Below are 26,384 nucleotides of genomic sequence, written 5' to 3' on the forward strand. Positions count from 1 at the left end.
TCGATATTACTGATTTTCCACGATTTCCTCACATCAAGTTCATTGTACTGAATCTCTCTTGTTTGCTTTATTTCACTGTCTTTGCCAATAGCAATAATCAAAGTCAACTAGATAAGATGGTGTGGAGTTTTCCTTTAATGGCATAGCTCGTGACAGTTGGGTGATGATGTTAATCCGAGGGTTCACTCTAATGTGACATATAAGATTGCGTTACTAACATCAAGAATATGCAGGCGACTGAGCGCCTCGCGACTGTGTCCATTTGTGTCTCTCATAATTTAATCAAGATGAACCCCAAAACGACTCCCGACGTGTTATGAATGCGATATGAATTATGAATGTTTCTCGACACTGTTGCAAACACCAGAAATAAGTTAGTTGCGTGTCTGTCTGCCTGTCTGTCTGCCTGTTTGTCTATGTCTGTGTCTATGTCGAAATACACATTTGGGATATCCTCATTCGGAGAGTGTTATATGAGTTAGGGGCCTCAGTGTTTTGGGTCTTTGCTGTTAAGTGTTTTTTTTTTGTTTCTTCCGTTTATGCAAAGTCTATTACAAAGATGGATTATAATAGCCATGGCAGAGGCGAATTTGCCGTTAGCAAATTGATACGTGAATACTACAAGTCTGCTCGAAGAGCTGCCAGGTCTTAGTGTCTGCTGCAGTACCCTCCTTGTAAATTCTTGTTCGCCTCCTCGAAGCATAATCATCTCTATCTCTGGATTCATTGTAAATGATTACGATATTGATGATTATGCTAACAGCAATTACAACAATGACATTGAAAATAGTAGTACTTCTCATACTATTAATATTCATAAAGCTACGGTGATAATGGATGTTTATCTTAACAGCAATATCAACAAAGGTATATAACGACAGACAATCAATTTCGTTTCCTCATTGGAAAAAATACAATTATTTAATTCGCATTGTTAGAGTTTACTACTTTGAAAAGTTGATTACATTTTTGAAAGAATCTCCCTGTTTCTTTTCTTGAAGATGGATGGAATTCAACTCCATTGAGAGTTACTCCATTTTTAGAAATATGTACTTTTTTTGAGGGGGGGGGGATTTGATTTGATATGAATTCTCAGGGAGCGTGTGAATCTGAAGAAATTAATATCGATAGAGTTGATGGTACTATTGATCCTTTGATGGCAGACAAAATTTAATGAGTCTGCAAAGCCGTACTTTGTATGACAAGAGGGGGACAAACAACAATACCGTGAAATTTTCTAGATGCAAAAGGCAGTCTAGGCTCCTGGAGATGGAGGGAGTCTCAGAATCCCCAAATTATCGACCACCATGTTCTGCCATATTCCCGTCGTAATTAAACGTCAATCTTTCGCTGGTCCATACAATGAACCGACCTCGAAGAGAACGTCCCAATGATAAAGCATCTATCGGAGAGTTAGTCCAACCCGGCTCCGTCTATCATTTCTTTTCAACATGCTTTCTGAGTTTGTTTGTTTGTTTCATTTTCCATCCGAGAAGATGGCTGCAAAGCCCATGTTCAGCTGCACAAGCTAGTCTTCCATGGGATCCAGTTGGATGTGAGATGGGACCACTATCACTGGTTTAAACACCCTGCTCTTTGCGATGAATGAATGAAGCGGGATCTTTTACGTGCATGAGTTGTGACTCTCCCATACACACGACCTCCATTTTATGTCCTATCTGAGGGACAGAGTGTTTTGCCTCTTACTAGAGGGGACAAGATGATTACACACAACATTGCTCAGTTAGACTTAGGAATCGAACCAGGGTCCTTTAGATCTGGAAGCAGACGCGCTACCGACTGAGCCAACTCACCACCCTCCTCAAACCCTACTCAAACTCAACTCTGGACTTCAAGGTCCGTATCCTGCTAAAAACTTAAACCGACTTTAAACCAATGTTCTGTCTAAAGTGGGTCTAAATGGGTTTAAAATGGGTTTAGACCTTGGCCTACAGTAGAATACGGGCCAAAGTGTATAGTGTCATTTTCTTCGCTCGCCTTATCGAGATACGTGTAATTGATAAATGCCGGATGATATCTGACACAGTCTAAAGTTACGAATGAAGAGTTGGCACAGCGCCTCTGCGATAGACAGTGATCGTAGTTTGGCGTTTGCAACTATTAAGAGAATTAAACATTATCTTTCCTTACACCATGCAAATGCTGATACCGAGGATCATTTTTTGGAATAAATTATGTGCTATGTGATTCCTGTGCCATATTATGTATTGTCTGCATTTATCTTGGAGACTTTTGCTCACGATTTGCCAGTGACTCTGGCTAGAGTAACATACATTTCTTTCAGAGCGCGTCAGACCGTACAACAAAAGTATCAGATAAGTATCTTTCTCACCGGATAAGAGGAAAGATACAACAAAAGTGGGTGAGCCAAGTTGAGACCGCGTAACATCGTAACATAAGATGGCAATAGAGAATAACACGACGATACATGCGAATCATACAAACGTAAAACAGTTCAAGACATATTCTAACCTACAAAAGGATATTATTACAAGTGGAGGTATGAATAACAAAATGATAAACTTTTAGGGAAATATAACCTCTTCGCAGCCATTCTTGACGAAAGGCTATAAGACGTCACCAAAGGAAAAGTGGCTGTGTACTTCACAGTCAGAATCAGTTGGCCTTTTGAAGGCCAACACCTCTCTCTTCAAAACAGAGAGCAAAATCAATATGTCAGAAGGGAGATAAGTCCCACAGTATTTAGGTGCAGATCACCCGAGCGTTCATTTCTACCCAGGTCTAGAACAAAAGTGACACTGAAGATCGATAACTCCGAAGCAACACGGATCTAGCCTTTTCGAAGGCGTGCCACATTCCTTTTTTTTAAAAGTTTGTCTTTATCACCACTCCCCCTTACCTTTGTATGTGTTTCTGTGTCTCTTACTTTAAATATGTATACTATAACGTTAGCGGTGGCCTGGTAGCTCGGGGGCACTAAAAGTAATATCGGGCCACCATATTTCAAAAAAAAGTTATCTTTTGGTGGATCGATTAGGATACCAGAGGAAAACGTTCATGTCGAGCCGGGATATATATACATATATATGATACACTTTCAAATACTAACAGTAACACGTTACAATAATTATAGCTATTTTATTTACAACAGATTTTTGAGGTTGACAACAATCACACAAAATCTAATTAATCACCGTACATTTCCACATGCAGTACACATACACTGTACAACATTTCTGATTGCTGATTAGTGTTTATCCAATATCCTGTAATACATATATACATCCATGCGATATATCTATGCAAATTATTGACATTATTACTGCACAGAATGATCTCGATGTAAGCATCTTCATAGTATCTGGTTATGCACCATAACTAGCATCACACACACTGCTCGCCATTGTGAGATCTGGAATTCTCTTCAGTACCACTGATATTTCACGACGCGCACATTTCTGGCAAACACTAACATACTTTTTTTAGCAACCCGAGTGTAAGGTAATGATGATGAAAACATTAAATATGATGAGTTCTTACACCTGACATGCGAATTCCTTGATCATGAATGACACGCGCACATATGCAGATGCAATTAAATCTGCGGCAGAGCAGCTCTCTGTTAACGGCAAGGCCTAGAGTCATTCAATAATTTTAACTGCGGGTGAAGTTGGCGACATTAAAGCCGCTTATACGTATATACGCACTTCTTTTCTTCTACAGTACATATTAGTGAAAATAACAAACGGTATGCTCGAGCTTTTAACTGTAAATCCGTGGCACTCAGAAGCCACGAAATTGTCGCTCTATTCACCCCCCCCCCCATGAGAAAACGACGGAACATTAATCACGACAAACGAAAAAGTTCCTTGAGAGCTTGTGGAGAGGGAATCGGGAGAGATAGAAATGCGAGAAACTAGAAACGAGGCATGAAAAGAAGAGTTGGCTATGTTTTTGCCACAAAAACACCTACAATACTCCCATTAAAAAGATGCTGAAAGAGAAGCAGCAAAAATCAATGCATTTTAGCGCAATACATTGTTCTCAATTCCCAGGAGAGAGATTGTTCCACCGTCGCAATTTGACACCTTCGCCTAATGGAAGGGGTCCGCATAAACTAAGGTATACAAAAGGATATTTCAAAAAAGCAACGATCAATCACCCTCGATGTTTGTGGTGTACCTGTTCGAGGACCCACTCAGGTACCTCTGCAGCGCCCATTGATTTCAATTTACGATCTTAAGTGTGTTTAAAATGGTTCTGACACGTCAGCTTCAAGTTCGCGATTGTACTGGGCGAGAGCCGCAGACTTTGAAACAGATAGACGACGAGTAAAGAGGACTATTAGATCCCAAACGCGGGAAGGGGTTCCGCCGTTAACTAAAATCCATCTGATGAGGTCGTCTCAATCTGTGTGGTTTGTCCGTTGGCGAATTCGTTTGAGTGTTTGTTTTCACAACAACATATCAACATGACTATGCCACAGGGAAATTTGTACTCTGTTGACAATGTATAACTGCAGGCAGGAGATTCATAAAAAAAATAATGATATAAATCAGACAATTGATTAGGATATGACCTCTTGAATATCGGTAAGTCATTTTTAAATTGACCTTAACTGATCACATAACCGCAACCAGTAATGCATGTCTCGTTTATTAGACAAGGTAAAGCAGGTTAATCATGCAAACGCAAGTAGATTTGAGGGTTGTCATCATAAATGAGAGAGAGAGAGAGAGAGAGAGAGAGAGAGAGAGGACAAACGGCTATCATTTCCCAGAAAGTGTGGTAAGAGTTAATATGTGACCAGCGTGCTCAAATAAATTCCCTTGAAACTGCAATGAAGAGAACAGAAGAGACGAGAAGGTAAGACTGACCGACATATAAACTTTCGTTACTTTTGTCCCTTGCGATAATCGCTCTTCTGTTATTTGAGCTTCATCGACATTGCTTTTTGCGGTGAATTTCACGGACTGCAAGTAATACACATGACCAACTAAAGATTCAAGTTGAAAAAAATCATGTAAGCCCAGATAAAAGGAAGGAAAAAGTAATCTCCAATTCATGTTTGTAATACATAGTTTAAAAACTGGCAAGTTTACTAAAGAAATGTAAATCATGGTGTAATGGTTTTTATTCGTTGAGATGCGATCTTTATAATTTTGATAGCCTAGCTCGCTTGCCACAGTGTGCAATGGTTGTCGTTTTGTGTTTTCAAGGAATAAATCATTATTGTCTTTGGCATTTATGCTATACATAATGTTCGTTTTTCTGATTGTTGTTTAGGAAAACCGTCCTCACGCGCTTATTCTTGTTTCCTTCTTGTAGTACAAGCAAAAAGCTGGCACGCTTCGTAAATGTATAGACGTGCAAAGGAAACATTAGAACACTACTTTTGAATATGAATAAAAAATGCTTCAAGAAATGGGATGTTTATAACAAATTGAAAATAAGTGTAAAAGCTGGTTTATTCTGTGTTACAATGTTGTTCGATCACACTTGTAAATGCCACACTGCAAAGCTTACCTGCTTTTTCTATGCTTCATTGTCATGTGGTGAACATACGATTTTATTTTCTTAAGGTGTTTACGTAAATCATTAATTGACTCAAATATTTTCCCTTTTGGTACCAGATTTAGTACGATAGAAATCTGCTCTTAGAAGGTGTATGTGTTACAAGGGTAGAATTTGTCGAAATTGTCACAGCCTTCTTGAGCAATAGAAACAAATCTTTCAACTTAGATTTACCACAATTTCTTCAGATAAGATTGTAGTATGCTGAGTAAGGTACCAATAAAGTGCTATAAAGTATTAACGTATATATTTATATTCTTGTTTAATGTAAAGAAGTTTTACTCTGCCAGTATTCCTATTCCTAATTTTGGGAAGCAGTTCTCAGATATAGGGCAAAATGTCTTTAGCGTAGGTGTGCTCTCTACATAGAGACCTGCCTTTATCAGCATGATCAGTGCTAAAGGTACCAATTTATACACTACAGACGAGAGGAACGAAGTGGGTAAAACGTCTAATCCACGTATATCCAGGAATTGTTGATGCTGCGTTTGGTGCGCAGAGAACTCAGTAATTCCAGTTAAGAGTCTAAAATCTTGTAGCCACTATATCACACTCCACCCGAGAAAGGTGCGAACACGTTTCTTGATGTAATATGTTTTAATATAACAGGAAAAGAAAGAAAAAAATATAGAAAAATTTAGGCAGGCTTTTAGATGCCCCTGCCAGCTAGAGTATTATAAAATGTACATATCGTATTGTGCTACATCTCCCAGGCATGTCCACTTGATATCGAATCTACACCCACTAACTGTTTCTTAAAAATATGTCCTGTCCAGAAAAGAAATTTCCCATTCCACTCAGCCCCTCGCCAATGTCAGAAACTTCCCTCGTATTCTAATCAGAATAGATAACATTATAGGGCCTACCCTGCGTGTTCATTAGGTATAAACTGCACGTGCGTCCCTTCCCGCAGTATGCATTCGGCAACAGAAGACGTTTTGGGCTATTTTGTTTTCCGAGTAAAACCTGAGTTATGTATAGAATTAAGAGGCACTTGAAGTTGCCAGGATTTTTTTTTAAAACTTTCTCTTCATAATAATCTTCAGTTGGAGATCAACATTACGGCACGCTGTAGGCCTTCGATAGTGGAATACTTTTCCTGTGTATGTCATGATATCGCTAAAATTGTTACCCTTAATCCTCTACACGATTTGAATTTATTTCTTTCGTCATCAGTAAAATTACGATAGTTATGGTGTGTCCGTATAGAGCCATTCCTTTGTGCTTATGATATGCAAGAATTTAATTAGACTCTCCCTGCAAAGAGAAGTAGGTCATGATTTTGACGAATATCGCATCTTATTAAGAAGGATAAAGCCACAACCTCCACAGTATAATACAGGGCCTATATGTAATGCACAAACGTGTATATATATATATATATATATATATATATATATATATATAATGTGATTGTATATTCTGTGAGAGAGAGAGAAAAAAAAAATTGTTCCCTGTGTGAGCATTGTCTTCTTTCTCTTGTTCCAAAATTTCGGGGCATATTTCTCTCATATTCACAAATAATATTTCAGCAGGAAACACTCGACCCGGCTATTCCTGCGTAAATAGGGTGAAATTGCAAAAGATGCGGGCTATCGCTTCCACTACACACCACATCCCTCACAAGTCAAAATTATTGCCTCTTTGTTTATACGCCCGTGTAAACTGGCGAACGCGCGATCCAAGGGGTAAGTGTAACCGAGATGGGGACACCGGAATGTTGCCAATACATCGCACCTTTCATCGCGTCCCTGTTTTGCCGGATGACTGGTGTTTATTAAGGTCCCGCTTTACAATGCGGAGGGCAGTGGCTCAGCCGTTTTCTCGACACACATCGCTTCACAGGAGTGTGAAAGTGCATAAAACGCGCGTTCGTCTACGGTAGATAACTCTCACACTATACTATATGGCAGAGCTGCCTTTAATATATTGATTATGCCTATTATGGTTTACAAAGTTTCATCCGTTTCCCCGCTATTCTCCAATTCTCAAATACCTTTGATATAGATTATGCTCTCTATTGATTGGTTGATTTTGGCGAATGCTTATTCTTTATTTCTTCACCTCAGATTTCGACAGTAGATCTTTTCCTTTGCTGCATGATTTTGAAAAAGTTTTTTTTTTCTATCTCAATCGTCTGGGAGCGTACCCGTTCGGTTCTTAGTACTGGGAATAGCAAAGTTTTACATGAGTGATATCTTTGTCCCTGTTGTCGAGATTGATTCACCATTTTTGATGTTGTCAATAACAAAATAACAGAAATTACCAAAAAAGGGTGTAAAACTGGAAGACAAGCAACATGCTGTGTCAACCGTCTTGAGATATGTTGAGAGGATTGAGAGAAGATCGTTGCATCTTGACAAGATTAGATCAAAATTCTCTGCCGGGTGAAACACGCTGGCCTAATTACAGGGAGAAATCGTGTCTGGGTGTGAAGAAGACGCTCCGCCATTGTGTCCTGGCATGCAAGTACACGCCCGTCCCGACCGTGGGGAGAGGGGAAGGGGAGGATGTATAAGGGGGGTGGGGGAGAAGGTTGCATCATTTACCCCATTTTTGATTTATGAAGGGGAGCGTGTAAAATATCACCGTCGTCTTAAATATAGCTTGGAAGTTACACAACACACGCCACCTCCGGAGATTTCAAGAGAGTTGTCCCCGAAATGCTGCTCGTGACGTCACTACCTTGAGTCCGAGCCCGTGGCCACGCCAGCATTACGCGTTTTCATCTTGTCCGGCCACGTCAATAACGTGTTTGGTTCCTATCGCGTCTATTTTCGTTCATACTTGCTATTAAATCAAGTTCTCGTGGGGCATTACACATTAGCCCACCTATATTTCCCTCCGGACCGTGGCTGGTTTCTGGTCATTATCAGCCAGAGTGGTTTCATCCTGTGTTTACTTTCTTGTTCAAATTTCAAAGCTGCTATTTTGGAGCTGCTTTTACATTAAACTTTAAGTGGCTATCGCCACTCTGGTAAACTCAAAGACAGACATGAGTCTTTATGTCGACGTGATGTATTCAAACTTAACCCATTCCTTTCGAAATGAAATCCCCCATGGACTTTTGTACATGACGCACGAGTTTGGGTACTCAAAGACTTGATACACATCATCTATGTTGTATACAACTTCATCCAATTTAACTGGTTTCTCTCTTGAGATTTGTCTATATATTTTTTTTTTCACTAGGAATGTTGTCGCTCTGTTTTCAGGTATGTTGACATAAATATGTGCGATCCGCAATAAATACAATCTATTCAAGACAATATGAATTGCGAAAACAAGGTAGACCCACGTCTGGAATACGGGGAAGGCTTTATTAAAAACTACGTAAAAAGCATGTTTGTTTTTTTTTTCTCATTGTATGGACAGGTAAAGAATCGCTTTTATGTGACTTCTTTTTTTTTCGAGTGAGGGCGGATAAAGTCACACTAAACACACTTTTTTTTTGAGTGCAGAGACATACTACTCCTGATAACCACGTTCTACAATAGGCACAGCTGCCATCTTGATGTTATGAATGTCATGTCAATTAAAATGTATTTTACTTTATATCTGTGATCTGCAGCATTTTATTTAGTAGAATCGGTTGTACTTTCAAAACGGAAAGTTGCACTTAAAAACTGCTTTTAATATGAATTATAAAAGAAAATGAATTGACTAAAGTGGTGATCACAAGGGGCATTTCAGATATGACCATAAGAACTTCTGAAAAGTGAAAGTAAATGATTATTCCCCACTTAAGTGATATACCAAGATTACCTTGCAATTATACACACAGCTACACATTAGCACCATTTCGCATACTTACATCATTCAGGATTATAATTATGATAATTCACCTTTTAGGCTCACGATAAAGATGTATTACTCGTATCTTAAGTCACATTCTATCAACGTGTCCTGGTATGAGGAATCAAAATCAAGGCCAAGCATGTCAATTATACATCTGGTCTACCTGATGAAAAGTTCTAGCTGCTTTTGGTTCAGTAAATCTTGATTTAAAATGAATGAAATTAAATAGAATAAGACAGGAGAGACCTATCCCTGTACTCCACATCTGCGTCACCTATATACGTTATGAAAGGTGATGCAAGAACTGCACCGAATGAAACGCTTTCCTATACAGGCTTCAGCGGAAAGCGCTTGATCTGATTAAAATCCAATGATCTTTGCCGACTATTAAAACACAATTACACAAGCCAGCATTAATAAGTGCATCAGCGTTTGATCCCTGTGAGTAAACAGTCCGTACGGGGAGAGGGTGATGGGTACACGGGGTCTGCTCGTATTACCTGGAGCAGAATCATCCATGAATATTTTGCTAAGTAGGCCTATATAGTACCTTAGCTTTGCTGCGTGTTGGAAAATTTGAACAACCTTGACCTGCGACTGTAAGTGGAATAAGGATGATGATGATGATGGTAATGATAATGATAATAACAATAATGCTATTCATGATAATGATAACAAAAATGATAATAACAAATGCATTCGTATAGCACATGATAACCTTAAATACGCTTTTACCATATTTTCCTAGAAATCAGAAAAAGGATAAGTTTCTAAAGATTTTGCAAATTGCATGGTGTCTGTGTTTTAGCCCTCAGTTTATCTTGCAACCTATTTAACAAAATCGGCGCTGCAATAGAAAACAAGAGGATAAAGAAGGTTCAATAAGTAAACGCTTTTCAGAAGAGCGGAGAAACGTTACAGGTATATGTATGTATGGGGTAATAATGTTATGTAAATAGGAAGGGGTTTATGACTCCTTGACAAATAAGACAAAATTATACCCCCACAATCTTCTCAGCCACAGGTAACCAGTCCAAACGACTCAACGTGGGAGCATTTGGATCCCTAACTTGTGCACCTTCCATTAGTCGAGTCGTACTATTTTGGACTATCTCTGATGTTGCTCTCTCTATCTCTCTCTTCTAGGGATGCCAAAATGAAAAACGTCGTGTGAGTCTATCATTTATGAAACAAAGGCAAGTATCAATTTCTCTGTAGTCTTGATACTTAAGAAATAACAAATCTTGGCCACTTTTTAAGAGCAGAGGTAGATGAACTACAGACCTACTTTACATGATCTTTGTGGGTGCTGATTCGTGTGAACAGTACCATAATGAATAACATTGGACCAATAGGTGATTCTTGGGGACAGTACCCCACGTGTGTTAATGATTGGACTGGACAATGAACCTTCACAACATCAACACGATTTGACAAGTGAGATGTCAGCCACTGGAAAAAAGTGCCCCAATAGGGCATAGAAGGTGTCTTTAGTTGTTCATGCATCGTGGAATGCCCACTAGTGTCGAAAGCCGAGGTCAAGCCTATTATGAAGAACTTTTCCTCGCTGAGCTAAAGATATCTTTCTAACCTCAATGATTAAGCTTTTCAACGCCATGATTTGGTAGATAATTGGATTGAAAAGGGTTGTGCAGATTGCTGTCCGTGTTGTCTTTTGGGGTTTGTCTTATTGACGCTTTTTCAATTATAGTTTCTCAAGGAAAAAGAGACTTGAGATGGGTCGATAATTTGACAACTCTTATGGAGACACATTTATACTTTTCTTGATCTTGATGTGACAACGGCGTTCTTTAGATTTTCTGGCATGGTAAGCGACTGAAGACTCGTATAAATCATCATCATTATCATCATTATTTTTTTTTTTGGCTATCAACGGAAGTAATACAGAGCAACATCTCTTCGTGAGTGAATTTGGCAAAGGATCCAAAGATGATGAAGCCGAGGAAGACGATGAGTTTCAATGAGTTTTGATACTTCACATCCTCGCCAATGCTCGCGAGAGAATTTGAAACTGATTCATAGAGGAATGACAGTCTTTGTCGAGTTTGAGTGAAAGATGCATGAGATCCGCTAGTTCATGATTATCTCCAACTTTCTTAATCTGTTGATGGAAAAAACTGTAAATCTGACGTCCAGAGTTCCAGCACATTTTAATCGGCGGCAAAAAACATTCAGTAGAGGGGGATGTTAGCTCCAATACATTATTCAAGATCTCGTGATGCTCGTAGCTCTGATGGGGTACACCCCGTCTTGGAAGTGTCGATAAAAGAAATATTCAGGAGGCAACCAGGAAATCACTCAGACAGCTGTGATAGCAGCACATACAGACATAAGGGTAGATCCGGAATTAAAGCCTAATGCTTAATTAAAGCTTAATGTAAGATTTAAGACTCTTTTCCCTGTCATCCTAAGCCACAGCCACCTGTCTCTGCTTTGTATCATTATGTCAAATTCATTTCCTAATTCTCATTTGGAAAGCACCTTATTATGCCCAACTACCTCCCGCCTTTCTTAAAAAAGTTGTGAATCCAGCTGAAAACTAATTTAAATACTTTAAAAACATACATATTGGCTCGAATGTATAACAACATACAGGAAATAGCTTTGTGGAGATCTTGAAATCAAAATGGAATTTACATGAATTTAATTTAATTTAATGTAATTTAATTTAATTTAATTTAATTTAATTTAATTTAATTTAATTTAATTTATGATCGCTTTTTCCTAATGATATAATGATGTTGACTACCTGAATTATGAATTTTGATGATCTTTTTTTTTGCACTGAGTTTATCGTTATCATCCTTACACCGTTAAACACGGACAACTTTAAGAAGCAAAATATTCACCCTTATCTCCTACTGGCCTCTTCTCATTTTGTGGATATATGAACCTCTCGTTATAAAGAGGATTTTTAAAAAAAATCACAAAAAACAAAAGTTTAAACTGGTAGCATTTGATTACATCTGACATTGCTCGTTTCTCAGCCTCAATCCGCAGTGTAGAATCACTTCGATGGAGGGGATAGTACACAATCATTTCGTAAGCTCAGCAGTCGGACATAATATTGTGTACACCCAATTTTGTATGGAGTGCACGATTGTTGACAATAAAATGAAAGTGATTTACAATGTAAATTTCAAAAATATTCTGTAACACTGAAAACAGAAATCGAAACAAACCACAAAATAACAAATACCCAAAATGCCAGGTCTTGCATGCACTGTAATCACACGACTACATAGGCCCTCCACAGGATAGATTCATTTTGGACTTTGGGTACATTGTACATTTTTTCCAAGTAGGCCTCTACTCTCTTTTATCAAGTGTGCTTCACTTTCCTTTCTTTGTCTTCTAAGCAATCTTGAAATCCTTGAAATGACATATGACATAAGAACAGGCCGACAAGTAAATTTCATTTTGCATAGTTCTGTCTTATATAGCACACACACCTAAATGGATTTTGATTTCCTTCAATAAAGATTTATCATGATACCATCTGATGAAGGGAGATAATCGATATCGATCTCAGGCATTGCTTCTTCTTATTAAGTAGATAAATGCAAAGGGTATTTTCACTCTTGGACGAAAATGCGAGGCATTCAATAAGGTAATTTACATACGAACGTCGCCTTACATTTAACCTGCGCGTTCCCTCAACTCTATTAACTTTAATTTCTCTCTTTCAACCCAGCTTTCCCATTTGATACATTTGTATATAGTCGTTACGCTAACCTCACATGTTCATTGATTTCACTGCATCCATTGAAAGCACAAACATCCTAATCTACCTGAATTGTAACTGGTACATATTTGACAGGTAGGAGCATCTATCGATATTATTCTCTTATCACATCTCTATGACAGCTCAAACCTCGATTAAACTGATACTCAGATTATGACAACTTCAAGCGGTTAACACACACATACATGCGAAATGAATCAAAACTCACTTAAAATTCTGCATGCAACACGATCAATTTGCGCTTTCGCTTCGTTCCTCCGTTGCATCCTCGTTCGCTTCAACATTAACCTGAAAAGTGCATTCCCAGTTTGAGCAGTTGCGATTATTATGTTCCGAGCTTCTCCATTTCAATTTACATGCCGCACTCATAGTGGCTGTGCAAATAGATAAATCGCCGGCAAGGAAGATGTAGGGAGAAAAAGAGAGGGAGATGGGGGTGGGGGGGGGGGGGGGGGGGGGCAGGGATGGAGAGTGAGGGAGAGATTGGGAATGGACGGAGGGTTTCAGCTCAGCAAACAGTCATACAAATCGTGTCCATATTCTGACCGCCAAGGTATTATCACATTGCTCATCAAACTTGCACACGTTCACCTGTGCTAAGGTATGTTTTTTTCTTTTCGAGGGCATTTTACGGGGTGAACGTGCTTTTGGATATTAGGAACGGCATATGCTTTAATGTGAGTTTCATTTCAACGACATAGATTTCGGGTGCAGGTAAGCTGTAAGAGTTCATAGATTGTATGCCAGATGAATAATTCGGAAGAGGCATTCTATTTCATTTCAGTTTCAAAATTAGAAATATATGTTTTCATGTATTTGTATAAAACATATTACACATACTGTAGTCTTCGTTGTAAAGTCCTTTTGCCATGCTTATAGCCTTTGAATGAGATTTGTCGAACTTCCTTTTCTCTGTGCATGTGTGGTTCTACTACTTTGTAAGTGACCAACATACCAAGCGTTTTAGCCCTAAACTTGGAAAAACAGTTATGTTTTTCAAGTCTATTATCCACCTCAGACGTGTGACAGACGGAACTTGTTTTACCCAACATACACGTGACATACAGAAGGTCGTTTTGACATTCCAGACCACGACAGTTTTCATGATGAAAAAGAAATAGCCGAAATGTCGTTAATCTATTTCAACTGAAAACGATCTCTCTGATATCCACATTTCGCTGACTGCCATTTTGCGTATACTCGTTAAAGGGGAAATCCAGTCCAAATATAAGTTAGTCTGATACGAAAGAGTAAAATATTACGAGTTCAAAGGTATAATTTTGATCGGAATCGGATGAAAAATAAGGAAGTTATGACATTTTGAAGTTCCACTATTTTTTCGGGAAACAGTTCTTGAACGGTCAATATGAATATGCAAATGGCAAAGTGAGCATGCCATCCCCTCACAACTTACCATAAATATACTTTTTTTAACATAAAAATGTTGAAATTTCCAGTTTTTCATTCAAACGCAATTATGCCCGAGGCTCAAATTCTTGTGTATCTAACTGATCACTATTCTGAAGTTATTCAACCAGGAATAACATCACGTTTCAGACTTCAATGACAGAAACACTGAATTTTCGTCATATTTCTGAACACGATCAATGGAAAATTGTGACATGGTTAGCTCACTCATTTGCATATTCGTATCCACTGTAAAAGAACTATTTTGCAGAAATTAGCAAAGCTTCAAAATGTCGTAACTTCCTTATATTTCATCCGATCTCAGTCATTTTTTTACAGTTGAACTTGTAAGATTTTACTCTTTTTATTAAATTAACTCATATTTGGACTGGATTTCCCCTTTAAAGTTGTGATTGAAAGATTACCGTGGTCTTGTGTTGTTATCATCTCATTAATGTTCAAAATGTTTATTTACTAATGAAACAAGATAGTCATTACAGAACTTAATCTAAAGTATAGACGTTACGTTAATGTCACAAAAAAGGGAAAAAGTGAAAAGGGAGGGGGTGTTCTCGCCGGCTTGACGATCTGGTAAACAATTTCCTCTCTTGTGATATGTGCCAGCAAGACGCCGGGCTAATAAGGCAAATTAATGACGTGTGCGTTTAGAATCTGGCCCGAAGAGACGGATTTCGCCTTGAGTCGTACTTTGCATGAATTGTATTAGAAGACAATGCTGTACATGTACCAATAGAAAAAGAGCTGACATCATTACAATGGAGCCAAGAAAGGGCAGTAGTAATACGCGTAAAAATCATATCATTTGCATAAATACACATCAGAGGGAGCCTTCATTACATTCGTTCTAGACTAGACGATGTAAAATGATGATTGTTATCTTATTTGGAGCTGCGATATTCATCGTTATTGTAGTACATTGTGGATCACAACATGAATGTGAAACAACGAATACAGTGTTGTTTGACAAAGAACTAATACGCACTGGGGTCTGATGACAGATAAGGATGATAAATATGGTATTTCATAATTGGACGAGGTGTTGGAAGAGCTTTATGCCACTGGATTGTGTGATATCAGGGTATAGTAGATATGAATGCGTATATACACGTACGCTAACGTGAATATAGTTACTACAGGATCTAAATCTGAGATGGAGTGTGTATTAGTTTCAGCAGTGTGTGTTTGTGAGTTTGTGTGCATAAGTGAGCCTTTCGTCCAAGGTTTAACATGTATTATGATGCACTGGGTTTTAGTTCCCCAACTCTGTTGGTAAGTAAAATTTAGCTACCTTTACCTCATCCAAATTACAGCCTCTACAAGAATCTGAGACCATGGAAACTGGAGTTACTGTGAGTTTTTGCTCCTGCTCTAGCTCGTACTTTAACAACCGCTGAATAAAATCAAATAGATCAATAATGTATGTCATTCCTAACACAGCTGAACTCCACTGCACACGTCATCTTATTCGATATACACTAAAAATCATGCACTGGCTTATATAGCTTCGAAAGATTTTGATCGCATATATGGCGCCCAGTTGTGTTCTATCAGCGTTTACTGTACTGCTTATAGTGTGATATTAGATCGTGTTCTGTGATAATGAAATAAGATAAAATGGAATATGACCGGGATATTAGCAGAGTACAAACTCACCTTCACCAACGGGTGTCCAACAAACCCTGACAGATCTTCGCTCGAGAGTCCGACGTGCCAGAGTATAATCCTTTAGTAATGTGGCCGTCTATTTCCAAGCTCCGTTTTACCCAAGTTCCGAGATATCAAGGCAATCGGGTTATGTCCCTTGCCTGGAGGATCTTCAACTCTCTCTTTGCTCACTTCGAGAGCAAATCATCTCTTCTAAGTTTTGCGAAGGCCAATTCAGCAGAGCCGAGCCAGCGATAAACAATAGATGTCGGTTAGCGGGGCGCCGTGTGTCGACCAAACAAAACCAGCGCGCACTGAGCAGCAGGCTATGTTCAGAAAGTAGAAAAGAACCTCCCGGCGGGTATGCTCAATCGCCATTGTGGCTCACGGAAAGATAGGTATTGGATCCTAAAGGGATGAGCAGACAAAAAAATCGATGAGTTTATTTCAAGAGGGGACATAATCGGTCGAAGATTACGGACCGAGCGCACGAGAGCGCTGTGTTGTGTAACTCCCGCAAGTGAAGAGTTTCGCTTCAAACACAGTTTTCCCGGGTCCGTTCGTTGTGTGCACGAAAGTGTCGCTCTCTCGTTTCGCCTAGTTTTGGTATTCGCAGCATGCGCGTGTCTGGAGTGGGCACAGCTCTCTTCGGAAGTACACGCACAAAACGTGCAAGCGCCAGTCGAGAGTGTCTTTGACCGAAATACGTACGCTCTTCTAAGTTGACCGTTACATACCTTCGTTCTTCTTTAACTCACTTTGAGAAATTGTCCTCGTGCTAACCTTTGAGGCAGAGGTAACATGTGATTGTCGAAGGGCTTTTTTTTCTTTTTCCAGAAATCCAGGAGCTTAACCGTCGCGATTGTTCCCCCTTTTTTTTGTGGGACTGGGGGTGGGGGGGGGGGGGGGTGGGGGGGGGGGGGGGGCACTATTCTGCTACACATTACAACGAGGCAATACTGCAATGTCACCAAGTCCAAAACCTAAAAGCATTTCACAGTTACACGAAAAAAAAAGAAGAAGAAATCATGTGTATTGTGTCTGCACAAGCTGACTGAAGGAATATAATACAACACAGACACACAGACACAGACACACACACACACAGACACACGCAAAAAAGGACAACACACACACACACACAGTCTTGTCTGGGAGCACGGTCAGGTGTAGCCATTGGATTTGCGCGTTTGCGTGTTTGTGTTTGTGTGAAAATCATTGAAATAACCAAAGCATCTGATAATTTCTCATATTCTCTTTTAAAGCGGCTGTACAGTACTGGTTGAGGAGGGGATTCATGTTTTGAACATTCCTAAGTGAGATAATGAGAAACATCTTATGAAATATGAAAGAACATGTAATTCTAAGAAGGATTCAACGATTCAACGTTTATTTGATGAAAATGGCTTTTTTCAAATGGCTGAGATATCAAAAAAAAGTGAAAATAATAAAAGGCGACAGGCGACGCCTTTTATAAGGATCTCTTTGTTTCACCTTGTTTTTGGATATCTCAGCCATTTCAAAACCGATTTTCGTTAAATAAACTTTTGATACCCCTAAGAATTGCATGCTCTTTGATATTTCATAGAGTGGTTTCTGAATATCTCGCAAAATGTTAAAAGCTAAATCCTCACGTCAACCAGAACTGTACACACCCTTTAAACTGTTATACATTTTCTTCCTGCCCCTCCTATTTGCTAAATGAAACCCTCTAATGGTGACCTTAATAACCCAAATATAATGGAGCGACCATTCATTCACGCAAACCTCCATTGGAGGCTTTTAAAAACAAGAGTGTCTACAAGTGGACATAATCAGCCTTTTATCATGACTTAACTTTTCACATTTGGAACATAAGTCTCACTTTATCATAATAAGTTGAAGTATTACCCTGAGTTAATTTCTAAAAGGCTGTTAAGAGAAAGCAGAACATTTGAAAGAAGTGAAATGTGAAAAAGACAGAACACAACTCTGAATGTAGAATCAGACTTTATTACCACACATCAGTCTAAAGATTCAACTCTGACTATGCCTCAAAGGACAAGTTAACCAAGTTAACCAAGAGAACGCTGCAATGTCAATACAGCACACAAGTGAAAGTTTGGGGAAGATCGGACAATCCGTTCAAACTTTATGAATTTTTGAAGTTTCAGTGCTGTCATCACTGGATGCGAAAAGATTACCACAGTTTATGATGTCACATTGTGTAGAACGTCATAAGGAAAACATAAAGAGATTTCCATACAATTCCATTTTTGGGGGGTAAAAAAAGCACATATTCCATCAACTTGCTACTGACATATGTTAAGGGTAATATTACCCCCCGCCTTCTGAAAGAGGTAGCTCACAAGTGCTCTTCTATTAGGAGAGAAAATGTAAAATATGTTGAATTGTACTGATATTGCTGCATTCTTTCAATTCACATGCCCTTTAAAAGTGTCGATTCCATGGGATTATGTGATTTCTTCCTTTACAATGACGAGGAAAAAAAAAGCGACTATGAAAGCTTGAAAGCACTTCTTGTATAGAACCATCTCGCTCCACCCCATCCTTCCGATATTTCCACAAAGATCAATGGCAATTTGCCAAAAAAATATAATACGTCTGCATAACTCTACGAAACATAGTGCGTTCAAAGGAGTGCAATGTAGGCAGTGTGGCTTATAAATTTGATATGCCGATTATGGAGTTCGCAGACCCGGGTCTGCCTCGGACTGCATTAAAGTGTTACCCGATATCAAACTTTCCGATGGCGCAGTTCGAAATAAAAGTTCTCATCAGAATCTTTCATTTTCATTTTCAAAGTATCTCAAAGATAATTTACAAGTCATGGGAGACTATTTTGCTTTGCAAAGGAAACGGAATGTTCTTTTCTTTTTTCTGCTTTATCGAAACAATATTGAAATGGAGATCAGAGGAAACGGTAGGATACAATTTCACGCGACGACCATTGACTTGTTAAATTCGAAGAAAAAAAAAAGACAACTTGTTACTGGTCACCTCGTGGGATCAAATACTTGGGAAAGAAACCCGAGAAAAATCATCCATAAATTCTGTATGGATGCAACACCACAAGGACTTGATATGGCGCAGAGGTCATATGTACACCCCTAGCCCAAAGCGGAGTTAAGAGACGGAAAGGGAGGGAAGGAAATAGATAGATAGATAGATAGATGGATAGATAGATAAATAGATAGATAGAGAAAGAGAGACGGAGGGAGATAGAGGAAGAAGGGGGGTGGTAGAGAGAGAGAGAGGGAGAGAGAGAGGGAGAAAGCTACGAGGAGGAGGGAGCTCAAATAGCACCCGCGATATTCCCCAAAAGGCTTCCATTATCATCGACAGGATGAACGCAGACATCAAATTAGCACTTTCTGCCTGTTGTGATTCCCCCTCCAGGCTTTAGTTGTGTTTTTGTCCGCGAAGCCTATTTTTAACCAACCCACCCACACGTACATGCAAGCAACCCACCACACACCCCTCCCCCAACAAGCAAGCAGATATCATTATAATTTATATACTCTTTTCTCAAATTTCTACCCTCCCTTCTGATACGAATGTTGATTAAAAAAAATCGGCAGTGCTGTATATTATATCATCAAACACAGGGGAATCTCACAACTGCTAATTCACTTGAACTGCTAATTAAATGGTATATATATATATATATATATATATATATATATATATATATGTACGTACGTAAAAGTATAATAAGTATAGGCACATAAATTAATACCCAGTTATAATCATACTACATTTCACAAATTTATTAATCATTACCGAAAAATTATTCCTTTTTTGATAATGTTTCAAAGAAGGAATGCTTCCATTTTTCATCATTTAAAAGAGCAGAAGTAAAATCAAAATCAAAATTGTTCGTTTGACATGTTAAAGGAATTAATTCATATAATCATCTAAGATATTTTTTTAAACCCATCTGCATACTTTGATTGATTAACCACATACATACTCAGTCAAGATTTTCATTCATACATACATGCATCTTTTCTATTGTTGTTTTTACTGCTGATTGTAAATAATGTATATAGTTTATCAAACGCATTTCATTCAAGAATTTCGCCAATTATATCAAATGTATATTATCTACTGTGCTTTGCTGTTGATTTGTAAATAATGTAAATAGTAGTTATAAATTGTATTTTTCTTCGTTTTCGTGTTATCACTCTGCCATGATTTGATTTTTCCCAATACTCTATATTTGAGTGACATGGGAAAATAAAAAACATTGTCATTGTCATTGTCATTGTCATGATTATAATTATAATTACTAATTTCATTATTATTATCATCATCATTATTATCAATATCATTATCATTATCAGTTTTATTATCAGTATTATTATTATTATTATTATCAGTATTATTATTATGTTTATTCAATGAATGAGTCGCCAAGGCTGTAGTATGATTAGATACGCAGATCAACAATGTCAAAAATAAACCAAGTCGGGATGACAGTGTATCAAGTCATGTCATAATCATCTAAAAGGCCAATGTCCTTAATTTACAACAGCAGTTTAAATTTAGACATTATTTATGCAAATTTTGTCTGCGTAAATGTGCGTGAAAGATCGCTTATTAAAGTCAACAGACATCCAATAAAACGAGTGATGGCATGTGGATAATGTGCAAGGCACACCTATTTGGCGCTTGTTTTTAACCTTATTTCTACTCAAATCTAAGTTACAAATTTCAGTTAAACAACCTTTGTGAATTCTAGCAAATGTAAAAAAAACCTGACTGTCATGCATTCATACAGTGTTAAGCTTGCTGCGTTTTGTGAAAGATGTTGACTTGTGCGATAAGACATAGAATGAATTTCCATTGAGTTTCCGTAGTACGTTACAGGACAAAAGTGAAAAATAAATATTGAATGCCACAAAAAAAAAAAAAAAAAAAAATCGTTTAAGTTGCACACCCAACAACCCTAGCCTTTTCACAATTCTGAGCAAAGAAGCTACTTAGTGGGAGAAGACAGCGAATCAGAGGGGAAAAAAGTGTGTACACAAAAAGAGTGCATAGGGAAAAAAAAAAAACCAAACCCAACACCAAACATACCATACAAAACGGCTGACATTCATTTGACTTTTTTTCTTTCGAATGTGGAGATTTATTTAAGTTTCCTGCTCGGCGAGAGAGAGAGAGAGAAGTAGGGAAAATGACATTATTTAGACTAAATGGAGAGAAAAGTGGAATAAGAACCGTTGGTAAAAAAAAAATGCACAGAGAAGAAAAATGGCCTTGAGGTTGGAAATAATAGCAAAGTGATGTTGACCATTAGGGACACAGGCAAAAGCTCGAAGCTTACGACTGGCTGTCAGACACCGCTGTGGAGACGGCGTGAATCTTGACTTTCACGATCCCCAGCCATAGTATTAGCATTGAGCAAGGCGACTCTAACGATGGACTATTACCATACTTCAGACCTTGTATTACAATAATATATAAATTGTATATAAATTATCTATAAATCATACGCATTATATTTCAATGTACATCGAAGATTATGATTGCATGATTAATAGTGGCGACTTGTAATGATTGTGTTTGACAAAATATAATGACTAATAACTGGATACAACCATGCCTCTTTTTGGCAATAAAAAGACAACAACAACCAAACAACCACCCGATAACAACAACAACAACAAACAAATAAACAAACAAGCAAACAAACAAAAAACAAACAAAAAACTCACGATAAATGTGCCATCAGAAGCTATCTTTGTTCGTTTCTACAACCTCTGAGGCTAAAGTGCCGCTGTCCAGGGCAATACATCAACACGTCGCGGAATCACAAATCATGTGTGTCTCTATGAGCCCGAAGTTTTCCAAGATTCTGTGTACCATCCTTTCCTTCCAGATCGCCAATATCAACACAGACGCGCGGCTGCATGTGTTACCATGCTGACGGGTCTTTGTTTTCTTCTCCTTCGTCCTCCTCATCTTCCTCTTCTGCATCCTCCTCCTCATTTTCATCTTCATCTTCATCCTCCCGCATCTAGCCACACCACCCACCTCACCTCGATACTTCGGCACCTTACCCTTTGACCTTTCTCAGACCTCATTAGCGCACGATCTCCGCTTGATATTATCACAGGAGGCACGCTAACTTTACGCAGTAATCAGGACTCCTTTACCACAAACACACACACGCACTCTCACACACATTCCATCAAATACAAGACACGAACTCAAATACCCTATCACACACGCAGATACACACACCCACACCCACGCACACCCCCACACATGCACACAAGCACACACACGAATTTAACCAAAATTTTCGGTGCCATTATCCAAGCAACCATTTAAGTTTTCGAGTAGACTTTCTATTTTTCTTTTCTTTTTAAATCTTCTGTTCTGTTCTTTTTTTTTTTGGTTCAGGATTAATTCGAATCAGTTGGAAATCTTAGCTCTTAAATGATATATCAAAGGGGATTTAATCATTAACATAATAACATTACATTCTTTGATTATTGCTTTCTTCCTTTTTTTGACTAGCTTTCAAAGTCTAATGATGATCGAGTTGTTAGTTTCCCCTTTGATAGAGACAAATTAGATGAAGACCTCAGTAGCAGGGCAAAGACAAGAGATCGCAACTGACAACAAGGAACCTCCATAATGTAACGACGTGTATTGTGCAGGTCATTGGTGTGTATACAGGCTTAAAGATTATGTACATGTATATGTCATGTGTTAAAAACACTGAAATTCATAGACAATGAGAGAGTGCTTATTGTAAAACGAATACGGTAGAAAGATTATAGATATATACTTTCAGAAGAGTGATTGTAGTTAAGAAGTATTTTGACAAGTCATCGTTTGATGTGATTTTCATGACAATTTGCCAGGGAAGGACTCATAGTTACCCCGTCGCAAACGAAGTTGTTCTTGTCTTTTTCTTAAAAACAAACAACAACAAACGATTCCACTCAGAGGCGTCGATCCTTTTCAGGATTGGGGAGGGGACAATACTTAAAGGGTATACTGAGTATGCGAGGGATACAACTGCCAAACGGCGGAGGGTGTGAGTGTGTGTGTGTGTGTGTGTGTGTGTGTGTGTGTGTTTGTGTGTGTGTGTGTGTATGTGTGTGTCTGGCGGGTCGGAGGATGATATGTTTGCCCCTCCCCTGATATTTTCATTTGGGTCCAAATACATCCTTCCCCCTTCCCCTCAGATTTTTATTCCATTCCATGATCAAGTTGACCATGGCAAGTAGTCAACGCAAAGATTGAGAGCTGTTTCTCTTCAACTTCACCTTGACCCCGATATCATTTTTGCACTTGGAGAGGCCCGGAGATGAACAGACTGACAACTTCAAAGTCCACGTCATAACCAGCTTCTGGGCCACCAAGCCCCTTAACCTGGATTGAGGGCCGCTCACCTTCATTACAGGGACCATTTGTTGTCTTCTTTCCCCGTTTCCATCAATTCAAAAGTCTTACTGGCAAAAAAGCGTAAAATGACATCGTGCCGCAAAAATAGAGCTATAATTCGCCCGTTTCGTCATTTTCTCATATACAGCTGACACATCCTGAAAATTCAAAATTGAATAGAAACAACAAGGACCGAAGAAAAGCTATTGGCACCGCGTTGTCCAGACTCGTCTTCATTCCTCTTGTCAAAGTGAAATGGCTTGAAATGAGAAACACGAATCTGTCCCCAGGTCTGACACTCTTGCACTTACCTAATAAGAGGCCGGTGGAAACGTAATAAATGTATTTTCCCCCTTTAACAAGATTGCCCACACCACTTTGATACATGAAATGAAGATTACACCAACTGCCCATAGGCCGTGTAAGTCGCTCTAGAGTATTAATGTGTTTCGGTGTAATGATTGTTCAAAACCTCAGCTTGTGGAAGAAATCCCCAAATGCTCTTTTCTCCGATTATATTTTACCAAGAACCTCACTGGGGAAATACTGTCATAAAATGGAGGCGGACTTATGTCAGCAGGATTTATCAGCAACATTTGGGCCATCAAATTAAAACGTGTCTGTGCTGTTGCGAGGATATCTAAACCGCAAATCATACTAGTCGTGATCGTCTACAGATCAAAGAATTGTTGTGAGAAACAGGTATAGGTAGGTAGTGATGACTTTTTGAATAAAGATGCAATTCATTTTTCAGGAAATACAAACTTGAAAGCAAATCTTCTTCTAGGTCGACTACACTAAGAACGAGATAATTCTTGTCTACAGTCGACTTTACGATGCTCTACAAGTGAGATAATCTACCTCATAAAAGTGCAGTTTATGCTACGCTGTCACACCGTCGATTTTTCCATGCTTAACCAGGTAGAACATATAACGATGATGTCACGTAATACAATCTCGACAACACCTTACATGAATGACTTGCATGATTTAGCCATTAATCAGTCAGATTTTGTCTGGAGGCAATAATAACATTCAATTTCTGTATACCTTACTTTGCCTCCACGTTTTCGCAAGGTAAAACCTTTGAAAGAAATCGCAACATACTAAGATAAACGTGTTTTCGGATCAGCGTCAAGACACTGATAACTTTTTTTTATTAGATGCCAGTCACAGGTGATGTGAGGTCCTGAAGAAGGAGAATGCACTATTTTGTTAACCTCTCCAAGCATTTCCGAGGGATGAAAATGTGATTCCGGCTGCTCCAATCCTTGCCATAAATGCGATTACTTGAGCAGAAGTTCGCCCACACCGTCTGAAGAGATCATCTCATCCTATCACATCGGAAATGACATGCACTGGCTTCCGCCTGGCTCCTCTCTAGTGCAGCAAAGTCAGTGGGTCGAGTTTACCTGATATGGTTTTTTTCTGTATAGGATGCGGGCCTGTGTGGAGTCGATAAGTTGTCATATCGCTTCTGTCATTTAAACATAAAGTTCAACATTGTCCAGTTAGTTCCCATTCCATTATGTACGCATCCACTCTTCACCCGCTAAAGTGCTCGCGTGTGTGTGTGTGTGTGTTTGTGTGTGTATCGGTGTGTGAAGGTTTGTGTGTGTGGACTATAACTTCGGTAATTTGCAATATCGTATTCTTTCCATGTGATTTTACCCTAATATGGTTTCCTGGCTGCATTTGCCACCCTCCCGAATTGTCCTAAGAAAACTTATAATTAAGGTCTACTAGCAAGGTGCTAAAGTGCCAAAATAAACGTCTCCAAACTCTGTGAAAACACTAACAGTCGAAGAGACTCGCGCTTCTCGAAAAGATGGCTCTTTCATCACTTGTGTAATAAGATCAAGACGCGCTCGTATTTACCGACCAACAACCGGCTCGGTTTCTGGATTAGATAGGAGCTTGTGCCCCTGGAGGTATTATATGCGAGGGTCTATTGGAGTAGGATGGTTGGATACGAGGAGAGCTGTATTCATGGTATTTGGGCCAACTTCCGAATGAAATGGGGATGGGGACGATCGAGCCACACGCACCTTACCTTCAACAAACCTTCCAGAATGAGGGACTCATGATTTGCAGTTTACATCCAAACACCTACCCGGTATAACTATATATATATATATATATATATATATATATATATATATAAACCACACCAAAACAAAACAAAACAAAACACAACAAACAAATCCGAGCATTACTTGTTGTTACTGCATCGTGGACTTCTGAACATCTCATGAATTAATTGTGTGAGATGAAATGAAATGAAATAAAATGAATTGAAATGGATCATTAATAATCCATCAGCTGTTAGTTGGTTTAATTAAGATTATGACTTTCTATAATCCCTCTGATACGTTTATCGTCTTCTCTCCTCTATCCCTTCACTACAAACACACACACACACACACACACACACACATATTCGCATACTAGTATTTAGTATATCATTGATATATATTGACTGTAGTCTTACTGTGCATTCAATTACATTTATCGCTCTTGTATACTCAGAAAGCACATTTATCAAGAGTTACAAAATTTTCAAAAGTTGTCAGTATCATCAACATTTTTGCCGATATAATTATACGTATGATCTGCGATTGATGAGAATCAATACTTTCGATCAAATCAATTGAGATCACTCTTACTCTTTCCCCATTGACAGGAGATAGTTGATATATTAAAGCTTGAATGCATTTCTCAAGATCATCTTTACTTGCGGTTTGTACGCTGTAATGACTATTTTATGTATATAAATCTATATATG

This window comes from Diadema antillarum, unplaced genomic scaffold, assembly GCF_040938485.1.
Source record: "Diadema antillarum isolate AM-2024a unplaced genomic scaffold, OU_Dant_1.0 seq00000481_RagTag, whole genome shotgun sequence".
Classification (NCBI taxonomy): Eukaryota; Metazoa; Echinodermata; class Echinoidea; order Diadematoida; family Diadematidae; genus Diadema; species Diadema antillarum.